Genomic DNA, 12047 nt, shown 5'->3' on the forward strand with positions numbered 1-12047 from the left:
TTTAAAAAATAATTTTATCTTCAAACAATGCTCAATAAAGTTAACCCACTAATTTGATTAAAGAAAATTTATGCATGACAAAACTTAAATCATGCAAACTATGATAACTTCAAATTTAAAGAAAATTTAATCAAGGATAAATTTAAATAACACACTAGAAATTAAATCATGCAATTAGGAAAGATTAAAAAAAAAAACTAAGACAAAAAGAAAAAATTGAAAACAAGAAATAAAAGAGAGAGAGGAAGAGAAAACACAAGGAATTATAGTGGTTCGGCAAATTGCCTACTCCACTCTCCAAGACTCTTTCTTGGGTATTTCACTAAGTGATTCTCTTGCAGGTGAGGACCAAACCGACACACGACCCTCTTTTTCCTAGGCTAAAGAGAAACCCAAGATCCTTTTTACTGGTTCAGGATCAACCCAATTTTTTTTTCTCACAACCTAAGGTGTACCCACACCTTAATACAATTCCCAAAAATTAAAAGAAAACCTCACAATATTACCTCTTGAAGGTTAAATACACAAGTTGAGCACTAAAACAAACTCACAATAATAACTCTAGGCCAATTTAGGAGCAAAGAGGACAAAAATTTCAGAGTAGAGAGAATTGAGAGCCTAAGACTTGATAGCTTTTGGTGTGTCAATGAAGAGTAAAATCAAGTCAAATTTATAGACGAGGGGGATAAATTTTGGCCATTGGATATGATTGTAAATGAAGGGTGGAGATTGAATAAAAATAGAAAAGGAAAGGATTTGTAGTTAAGAGATGAATTGAAAAGGAATTTTGAAAGATTGGAATTATTGAGATTCGAATAATAAAAAGGATTTCAAGGATGATAATTTAAGAAGGAAATCAAATTTGAAAAGGCTGAAAAATCTTAACCCGCGTCACGTGTCACCATACTATTGATCTGCGCGTCAATTAACTATTTCTCCTCCTTTTTTTAAAAAAAAAAAATATCAGTTGCCACTTGTCATTATCTCATTCGTCCATGGTCGCCACGTCACTGCCACATCATGTGTCACATCATCGCCACGCCAGCAAAAAATGACCGGTTAGAGTGCCACATCATCCAAATTGATCGTTTGTGTGCCACGTCAGCCGCCACGTCGGATGCCATGTCAGCAAGGTGCCACCTGTCACTGCCACGTTGGATTTCCTCTCCAATCTTCTTTTGCTTATAACTTTCTCGTTTGAACTTCGATTTGAGCAATTCAAATTGTGTTGGAATCGTCTTTCTGAGCTCTACAAGATAGTAACTCTGAAACACTAAAGATATTAGTACACAAAAATCTGAGTTTGTTATCATCAAAATATTTGGTTTGATTGAAGCCCTAAAGGTAACATGATCCACTGTATATCTCCACATACATGCTTAAGTTATAACGACAACCAAGGATCTTAGTTTATTAGTTTGTGGTAAAGCAATTAAAACATCCAATGTTCCATAGAAAAAAGTGAAGAAAATATCATATATTATTACATCATAAGTGTTTGTTCAAAATTGTGTTTACAAACTACAGGACCCAACGAGAGTTTAGGGCATCATCCCCAACATTCACAACTCACTCAGGATTAAAGTCATGTTACCTATGGTCATCCTAGTAAAATGAAAGTCTCTATTATGAACGGCGTTATATAGTGAGACTAAACATTTCGTGGTCTGGTCTTTTACAAACTCCTTAGTATAGAATATCCCCACTCGCATGCCTAATACATGAATGATCAGGATCAGATCATTTGTAGCATTTTACAACATTTGTAATACCTACAAACCGGGCCATACTCGTAGTGTCACCAGGATAAGGTACCTAACCTTATCCATATACTATAGACCATTTAGGTTATCACTTAAACACAATCCACGTGTATGTCTCACATACATGTTTAAGTTATAAGAATAACCATGGATCTTGGTTTATTGGTTTGTAGTTAACGCAATTAAAATATCATATATTTCATAAACAAAATTGAATAAAATATCATATATTATTAATCACATAAAATATTTGTTCATACAAGTGTTTACAAACTACAACACTCTACGAGATTTAGAGCATCAACCCCAACATCTACATACATGTTTAAGCTACAGAAGATAACCTTGGATGTTAGTTTATTGGTTTGTGGGTTAATGCAAGTAAATATTAAATAAAATATCTCATATTTTATTAGATAAATTATTTTTTTTGTACATTACAATTACAAACTACAGGGCCCACAAGATTTAGGGCATCAACCCCAATAGCCATATTCTGGACAATTGTCCCACATGACCACCTCGACCTCCGGGATGGTCTTCTAAGACAAGACATTTTAGTAAACCTGGCTCTGCCTCACTGTTGTTGTTGCCTCCTCTACTGATTTTAAATCTTCTTCGTCTAATTTTCAAATGAGTGATTTACAAGACTTTCTTAAACAGGTTATTTCGTCCAATTCCTCCGCTCTTGCCGTTTTTCCAAGTAATCAATGACTTCTTGATTCAGCTTGCTACAATCATATGACTTTTGATTTTTCTCTTTTAATTACATCCACTACTGAATCTCTTCCTCCCATCTATATTGTTGACAACATTTGTATGACCATATCCCATGTTAGCTCTATTGACACACCCACGTTGCAGCTTTCCAATACTTATTGTGCTCCAAACCTGACTTTTAACCTTGCATTAGTCGGACAATTGTGTGGCCTTGGCTTAACTGTTTCTTTTTTTTTTTCTACTGGCTGTCAGGTTTAGGATCCACAGATGGGATAAACAGTTGGTGCAGGTCACAAAGTGGGAAGATTTTTTTAGCTCACATCACTTCAGCTCCCTGCTTGTTTTCTTTCTACTCCTATCACAAACTCCGCTATATATTAGTGGCATCTCCATCTTATTCATGCTTTTTCTAACAAACTCTATCATTTAATTTCTATAAAAAATTTGAATAATGTTTCCATGTTTGCTCCTTTTGATTGTTTGAATTGCAAACTTGCAAAACAACCTGCTTTGTCCTTTTCCCAGTCCAGTTCTATATGTGACCAACCTTTTGATTTAACTCACTCTAAAATTTGGGGTCCTACTCCTAATACTGTTGTTAATGGTTATCGTTATTTTGTTATGTTCATTAATGATTACTCTCGGTTTATCTGAATATATTTTCTTAAACATCGTTTCCTCTTGTCTCAAATATATATTTATTTTGCTAATATGGTTCAAACTTAGTTCTCTCGTCCAATCAAGGTTCTTCGTACAGATAACTCTTCGGAATATAAGGACTCTAGTCTTCTTTCTTTTCTCACCCAACAAATCATTCTTGTTCAACGCTCTCGTCCTCATACCTCACAAAAAAATGGGCAAGCGAAATGTAAACATTACCATATTTGGACTCTGTTCGGGCTCAAATCCTGTATGCCTCTTGTCCTACAAAATTTTTGGGGTGATGTCGCTCTTATCTCTGTCTACACAATCAATCGTCTCCCTTCATCTATCCTTCAAAACTTTTCTCCGTTTGAACGATTATATGATACTTCTCTTATTTATTCTTAAGGTCTTTGGTTGTGCATGTTTTTTTCTTCTCCATCCCATGTGAAGGATCCTAAATTAAAGAGAACCATGAGCGGAAGAAAAATCGTCCCAAATCTCATTTTTCATTGAATGTGAATTTTACAGCAAATCATGAATAAGATATGCATTTACATAAATTACAGCATGCTATATAAATAGGTTTTTGGAAACCTTACCTTTGAAGACTTTTCTTCAAGAATCCCTTGAACAGTACACGAACACTTTGAAGACTTTCTTCAAGAAAACATCAATCAAGAGCACGAACACTACCACAAAGACTTCCTCGGTATTCTTAGGTAGAGAACCCAGGAGTGATGGGCTCTGACTATTCTGGAATAAAGAAAATTTTGAGTAAAGAGGAGGAAGAACTGAGATTGTTCAACAACAAAATCAAAACTTATAGAACTCTTCTATCTTTCTTTCACTGTCAAAATCGAAGAACAGATTGTAGGAGAAGGAGAATTTTTCCTGTCTTTCAAAAAACCAAATACCACAACCACCCACTTACATGGGTGGAGAGAAAAAGGGGGAGGGAGTTGTAACTCCCTCCCGCATTTTTATTTAAAATAAAATAAAAAATGTTATTTAATATATATAAATATAAATATGATAACTAACTTATCATATTATATATATATAATTATATGTTATATCACATATAACATATAACCTACAGATTTAATATTGTATCACATACAATATAACCTATAGTTTCTTTTCTCTCTTATATGGCATTTAATATAAATTACATTTATATTAAATTTAACAATTATGAATCCAATTCATATTAATAATATTTGAATCTTATTGAAATATTTATTTCCTCTCAATTAATCTATAACTTATCAAATACATTATAATAATTATATCACATATAATTAAAATAACTTAATTATATCATATATAATTAAATCTCTCTATTAATTTGAACAATTCAAATTAATCCAAAAACTTATTCTCATTTAATCCTATTGAGCTACCAAAGGGATCTCATGGACCTATAGCTTGAAGCTTCAACGATACATAAATAATTAATCAAAATCTTTAATTAAATTATTCACCATATGTTAACTATCGAGCACTCCACTAAAGACCGACAGCTGCACTCTTCGAACTACAGATATATTTCTGTGTCCATTGGATATAATCAATCAACAGTACGATGACCCTTCATAAATTACTCGTAAGTACAACTAGGCCAAAATTATCGTTTTGCCACTATAGTTACATCTAACTCCATAAGTACCACTAATCCCTCTAATGAATAATAGATCATAGTCCACCTATGACTAAACCCCTCTTAGGCCAGGAGAGAGTGTGGCGCCACATTGTTCAAGCCCCAGAATTAGCCCTTAAGGAAGCAATTTGTCTACTTACCCTAACCTCGAGGAAGGAGTGAATTCCTTCTTGTGTAGCTGTGTTCTCAGCTCCTCAATCAGACAAATCCCCAAAATGTTAGACTTGTTGAGTCGGTGATCTGGCCACTCTCACCACACTTATTTTCAACTCCCTGAAGCATTTTGTCACTTACTACGCCCTTCCTCGTCTCTGGGTGCCTAGGTATCCACCGTAAGCCTTTCTTCATTTGAACCTCGCCTTAACTTTAAGACTATGCCATCCTAAGATGTTGCTAAATGGAAGGATCTTATCAACGTCCATGAATGATAAATCATAGATCGAACTGTCGAACCCATACAAATCAAAAGACTGCCCTTATAGGCAGGAATTCACAACTAACTCAGGATTCAGGTCATGTCACCTATGGTCATCCTAATAAAATGTAAGTCTCTATTATGAACGGTGTTATATAATGAGACTATACATTTCATAGTTCGGTCTTATACAAACTCCTTTGTATAGAATATCTTCGCTCACATGTCTATACATGAATGATCAGGATCATATCATTTATAGCACTTTACAACAATTGTAACTCCTACAAAGTGGGCCATACTCGTAGTGTCACCAGGATAAGGTACCCAGTCTTATCCATCTACTACAGACCATTTAGGTTATCACTTAAACATAATTCACTCGTATATCTCTACATACATGTTTAAGCTTACAAGATAACTTTGAATGTTAGTTTATTGGTTTGTGGTTGATGCAACAAAAATATGGAATAAAATATCATATATTTTATTAAATAGACAATGAGTTTGTTCAATACATTTACAAATTATAGAACCCTACGAGATTTAAGGCATCAACCCCAACACCATGAACATACTAAATTAGAACCGCGTGTTTGTCTCTGTTGCTTCTTTTGCTACAAAACCGAACACAAAAGTTTTCATTGTTGGGATTCTTTTTTTAACAGATTACACATCTCTCGCCATGCCACTTTTTGGGAGCATACTGTGTTCCCGAGTCTCTCGACCTTTCATGCCTCTCTCTCGAGTCCTCATCCCCTTCTTCCTGATAGTTTTATCGATCTTTTTCTTTCGTTTGCGTCTCCATGTGATATTGAGTTGAGCAATCTACACCAATTTCTATCAATCTCAATCAGCCTTCTGTCTCACCTGTGGAATCTGAACCTGTTCATGACCCTGCTTCTTTTGTTTGACACTCTATTCGAGTAAAGGCATTTTCCATTCATCTTCGAGACTTTCATGTTTTTCCACTATCAGCTTCTTCGTTGAGCCTACCTCTTTTCATGAGGCAAATACTAACCCTTTATGGCAGCAATCTATGAGTGAAGGAACTCTAGACTTTAGACAAGATGCACACATGAGATTATGTCGATTTGCCTCATTGTAAAAAAAAAACCATTGGTTGCAAATGGGTCTACAAGATCAAGACTCACTTTGACGGTTCTATTGAGCGTTATAAAGCTCAGATGGTGGCAAAAGGATTTTCTCAGGAATATAGGATTGATTATGAAAAGACATTTGCACCTATGGCATAAATGACATTTTTCAGAGTCTTTTAGCAGTTGCTGCAGCCAAACAGTGGCCTATCTTTCAAATGGATGTGAAGATTGCTTTCCTTAATAAGGCCTTATCTGAGAAAGTACACATGCAACCACCCCTGGTGTCTCTCCTCCATCCGAGAAGGAGTGTCTCCTTTGTCAAACGTTGTATGCTTGAAGCAAGCCCCGTGTGCTTGGTTTGCAACTTTCAGTTCCACCATCATTTAACATAGATATACTCTAGTCCTCATGACACGACGCTCTTTACATATCAGACGACTCATGGTATTGTTCTACTTCTCTTGTAGTTGATGATATGATTATTACTGGGGATGATCCTCAGGCTGTTTCTGATCTACAACACTACCTTGGTGAGCACTTTGAGATGAAGGATTTGGGTTCACCTAATTACTTTCTTAGTTTTGAAGTATCAATGAGCTCTGTTGATTACTCATTGTCTGAAGCAAAATATGCCTCGGACCTATTGGTGCGTTCAGGCATCATTGACTCTAGTACAACCCCAACACCAATTGATCCCAATGTTCACTTGACTTCTTTTGGTGGAGTTTCTCTTGAAGATGTCAATCTCTATTGTCAACTTGTTGGTAGCCTTATTTATCTGACAATAAATCGTCCCGACATTGCATATGTTGTTCACATTGTGAGTTAGTTCATCGCTGCCCCTCAGACCATTCATTTTACTACTGTTTTCCATATTATTCACTATGTCAAGGGAACTCTGGTACATGGACTTCATTTCTCTTCTCGATCATCCATGGTATTATCTGGCTACTTTTATGCTGATTGGGTTATTAATCCTATTAACAGGAATTTTACCTCATGTTACTATTTCTATCTCAGTGACTCCCTTATTTCTTGGCAGAGTAAGAAACAAAGTGTTATCTCTCATTCTAAGACGAAGTTTGAATATCATGTCTTGGCTGATGCTACGTCAGAGCTATTGTGGCTCTGGTAGTTTCTTGCTTATATGTGAGTTCCTCAATTGTCTGCCACTATCCTTCACTGGGACAATCATAATGTCATCCAGATTGCTCACAATAATGTTTTTCATGAACGCATAAAGCATATTGAGAATGACTGTCACTTTGTTGGTTATCATCTTCTGAATAAAACTCTTCGTTTACATTTTTCCACTACTGAGCAACCAGTCGATTTTTCACCAAAGTTGTGCCTTGGAGTGCTTCCTTCAGTTGCTTAACAAACTCAAGTTGATTTCTACTATACCACCTTGAGTTTGAGGGAGGTGAATATGTAAATGTATACTTAGTCTCTTTTGTAGAGAAGTTTTAGGTTCGTTAGAGTTTTTCTAGATTCTATTCTTAGTCTTTTTGTACTATATTTATACCCCATACACTACCATAAAATTCATCTCGGAGAAATACATTGTTCACAAAGAAGATGTATAAAATAGATTCTAATGTAGATTAAAAAGAGAGAAAAAAATACCATATGAAAATTCAGGTAAGGCTTTTGATTTGTTATGTTCAAGACAAATTCATTTTTGTAGACAGAGCACATCAATGGCAATAGAAAAACAAAAAGTCAAAGTGAGCATCAATCAACATTAATTAATATTGGTTGAAAAAGTTCATCTCCACAATAACTTGTACTAAAAAGATTCAAATTATTATCTTATAATTATTAAGATATTTGTTTACCAATTAAACTACGTTGGATTTGACATTGAAATTAATATGTCATATGTTTTCAATAAAAAAAAAATATAAATTAAAAAATATTATATCTAACTTGCCGGAATGCTGTGGCCTTGTTGAAATAATTTCTTTCAAGTAAGAGATTAAATAGATTTGAATCCTCTGCCATTCATTTCACCTACCAACATTTATACGGTCAGGATCAAGGCCCTACGTTATTTTTTGGTAGCTGATGGCCTCACGTCAACCACGATTCCCTCTTCCTTAATAACAATAATATAATATATATATATATGTGTGTGTGTAAAGTGTGGTCAAAATATTAATACGAAAACAAAATCTATTAAATAAATTGCTTTTTTTTGTTGTGTAATTTTGTGTGGTTTCAAAAGCAGAAATTTACCTGCTTTTATTTAATCGCTTTAAATAAATTGAATAACTAAATTCATTCGACTTTAAAGAAGACGGGTCACGCATTTAAAGAAACCACGATAGCTAAGAAAACTATTGATTGTTATAATTTAGGGACATTTCCAGATATTAAAAAAAGTAACATTGGGCATGTTTTTATTTAGGTAGATAATTTAAATATGAAAAAAACTTAAATGCAATCTCTGTTCTACGGTTGAACTTTATTCAATAAAAATACGTCATGTGGTGAAAGAATATTTTTTAAATTGATTTTTTTTATAAATATTGAATTAGGTGTAAATTGATCATCATTGTTCGTTAAATATTTAGACCTCCACATATGTGGTACAAAACAAAACGTTTTAAAAAAATATTTAATTAAAACAAAATTTCCAAATATAGATGATTAGCTACTAAGTTTAAATGGTAATTTAACAAAGCTATATAGTTGCTCAAAGCCCAAAGGTACTATTTTATTTTTATTTTTAAAGTTAAACAACATGTGGAGCATGTGGTTGTGTAACAACTTTCCTTCATATGAGTCCTTTTCCATGGTTTTTTTTTTTTAACTTCTTTATAAAGAAATAAGGTAAAGACTTGAGATTCCGTTTGGATTAACTTGAGAAAAAATGTTTTTCAAAAAATTAATTTTTATTTAAACACTTTAGATAAAAACTAATTAAAATATACTGAAAAAGCTACTTTGAAAGGTTGTCTAACACTTTAATTTCTTCCAAAATGACTTAGTTTTTAAAATTAAACATTTGAAAATGTACTTCAAACATACCCTTGATTTAATGCTCACATACTGGATGAATCTTTTTTAAAAATATTGCAAGTTCGAAAGTATTTTGTGAAAACGTCTAAGTTTTCATACTTATTAGAAAAATAAAGGAGTTTTAGAGAAGGCCACAAGTTGAAGATGCGATCTTTTAATTTTGGGAACTAAATGGTCTCTAAGAGATTCGATTATTGGAAATGAATTTGGAAATCAGTCTTTTCTGGAAGAGAAATCCAGAACTATGGTGAATTTTTGTAGATGGGTTAGATGTTTGGTGGAAGAAAACATCAGAATAGTAAGGGAAAAGTGTGGCCTTGTTGTAGAGATCACCAAAAACTGTGGCCGCATTGAAGGTTTGCTTTGGGTTCTTCTTTACTTTTCTTTTCTTTTTAGGAGTTATATGGATTTAAGTGGAAATTTGTTTATTGTTGTGGAAGAAGGTGTGAAGTTTACAAAATTACTAGTTGAAAGCCAAATGGAATTTCAAACTTTTCCATCCAAATCAGAAATCTCCACTAAAAACAATAACAACTTATTAACCTAATAAAGAAAAACCAAACATCGCGATTTGTAGATATCAACGTACCTTAATTTTTTTCGTGAAAATATAAAGAAAGAAGTTTAAGGTCTTGTTTGGTAACTATTTGGTTTTTAGTATTTTTTTTTTTAAAATAAAATAAAGCTATAAACACTACTTCCACCTCCAAATTTCTTCTTTTGTTATCTTTTTTCTTTAAAAAATAAAACAAAACCAAAATTTGAAAACTTAAAAAAAAGGTAATTTTTAAAAACTTGTTTTCGTTCTTATAATTTGACTAAGAATTCAATTATTGTAAGATGTAAATCATTGTAAGAAATAGGGAGAAATTAGACTTAATTTTCAAAAACAAAAAATGAAAAATGAAAGGGTTATCAAATGGTGTCAGGATAGACATGAAAAAAAAGAGAACAAGAGAGATGAGGAAGAAAGAGGAGAGAAAGAAGAGAGAGAGGTGGAAAAGATTTTAAAATATATATTTTTTCCAACTCACTTTCACACAACATATATTTAGTTAAATTTATGTTTAAATTTAATAAATTTATTAATTAAGGATATTTACTATTGAAAATTCAATAACTAGCTCATTTAAAATATGAGAGAACCCAAACATCTATTCTTAAATGGTCATGGATCAAAAAGGAATTTTTTTCTTCACAAAATTAGGGACTCAATTATGTTTCTGAAGATAACAAGGTTGTCTTTGCCTCCTAGGGTCATCAATATTAAGGTTATTGTCCATATTTAGCAAGCCAGGCTTTGTCACAAGAAGGTTGCTTTAGATGGGTTAATCACCTTCCTGTATCTTTGTCAAATTTACTTTCAGCTGATTTTGCATTAATTCTCTTTAATAAATAAATAAATAAGGGTCTAAATTGATTCACAATTTTATAATTATTAATTTAAAATTTTTATTGATATAAAACTCAACATTAGGAGTATAATTATATTCGATTGTTTTCCCTTGAAGTGTTTTAGTAATTTTTCTATAAATTAAATGTGTGAATTTTCATCCGTACATTGGTAATCTCTAGTAGTTGATTCTAGATTAGTTAAGGTAGAGCTTCAAAGATTGATTTATAGCTCTTGCATAGTGGAATCATCACTTTTGAAAATTTGACTATGTTTTTAAAATTATTGGTAAAAAATAGATAACAAAATAAGAAATTTGAAGGTGAAAATAGTGTTTATAGGTTTAATATTTTTTTTAAAAAAAAACTAAATTAATTACCAAACCAAGCCTAAATAATTAAAAGGTAGATAATACAACAATGAGCTAAAATATATCAATAAATTAAGTTCCAATTCAAATTCATTTATTTAATTCTATACAAAATAGTAACAGTCCAAGATAGAATTTTAATATCTACAAAGAAGAAACATTCTCGAAAAAAAAAAGCGCACACACAACAGAACATACTAGTACGAGAATTGTATTGGATAGATCAATTGGGCTTATCTTGGGCTTGCAATGGGGGAGCAGGAGGCCCGTAATATACTGGCATTTGGGCTGCTTGCCTTCGTCTATGGGCCCTTACTAATAGGTAAACAGTAAGGCCCACGATCACAACGAACAACAGCATCCAGAGCGGAATTATCACCACGTAGCCCATTATATATTTCCTACGCCTTCCTTAAAAAAAATGTTTAAAAATTTTGAAAATTAATTAGTTTAATTAATCTTGATGGCTGGTTTATAAATGAATCGAGACCTTAACTTTAACTTTACTATGTTGTTATTCAAAACCTATTTTTTTAATTAAAAAATCAGTTTCAAAATTAGATAAAATTAATACAGAAAAGGAAGGGGAATTAATGAATTATGTTCGATTTGATGCAATGGAAGTAAAGGACAATAAGATTTATGGAAGAAGAAGAAGAAAACAAAAGAGAAATTGTGAAGGAAAATGAGAGAATAATCCATTAAAATGAAAATTAAATTAAAAGAAAATTTGAGAAAGAAGAGGCGAAAAAGAAGATCAAAGTATGAGAATTAGCAACAGATTAATATAGAAGAAAAAGAAATTAAGGGGAAAAAAAGGATTAAAATCGGTTTACCTTTTTCCTTTGTTTCACCGAAGCCAAAAGCAAGAACAAACCCAGGAAGGAAGAAAGAGAGAAATTGATGAAAAGAAAAAGATATTCTTTTTTTTTTTTTTTTTTTTCTCTATTATATATA

The 12047-nt window shown here is 32.6% G+C and overlaps 1 long non-coding RNA gene across 1 annotated transcript; it reads right to left on the minus strand.

Annotated features, from left to right (window-relative positions):
* Positions 1 to 11140: 11140 nt before the first annotated feature.
* LOC120074161 lies at positions 11141 to 12047 on the minus strand. The gene is made up of 2 exons (XR_005480913.1): positions 11927 to 12047; positions 11141 to 11497 (listed from the first exon to the last, which is right to left on the minus strand). It is a non-coding gene; the product is annotated as an uncharacterized LOC120074161 (long non-coding RNA).

This window comes from Benincasa hispida, chromosome 3 (genome assembly GCF_009727055.1).
Source record: "Benincasa hispida cultivar B227 chromosome 3, ASM972705v1, whole genome shotgun sequence".
Lineage (NCBI taxonomy): Eukaryota > Viridiplantae > Streptophyta > Magnoliopsida > Cucurbitales > Cucurbitaceae > Benincasa > Benincasa hispida.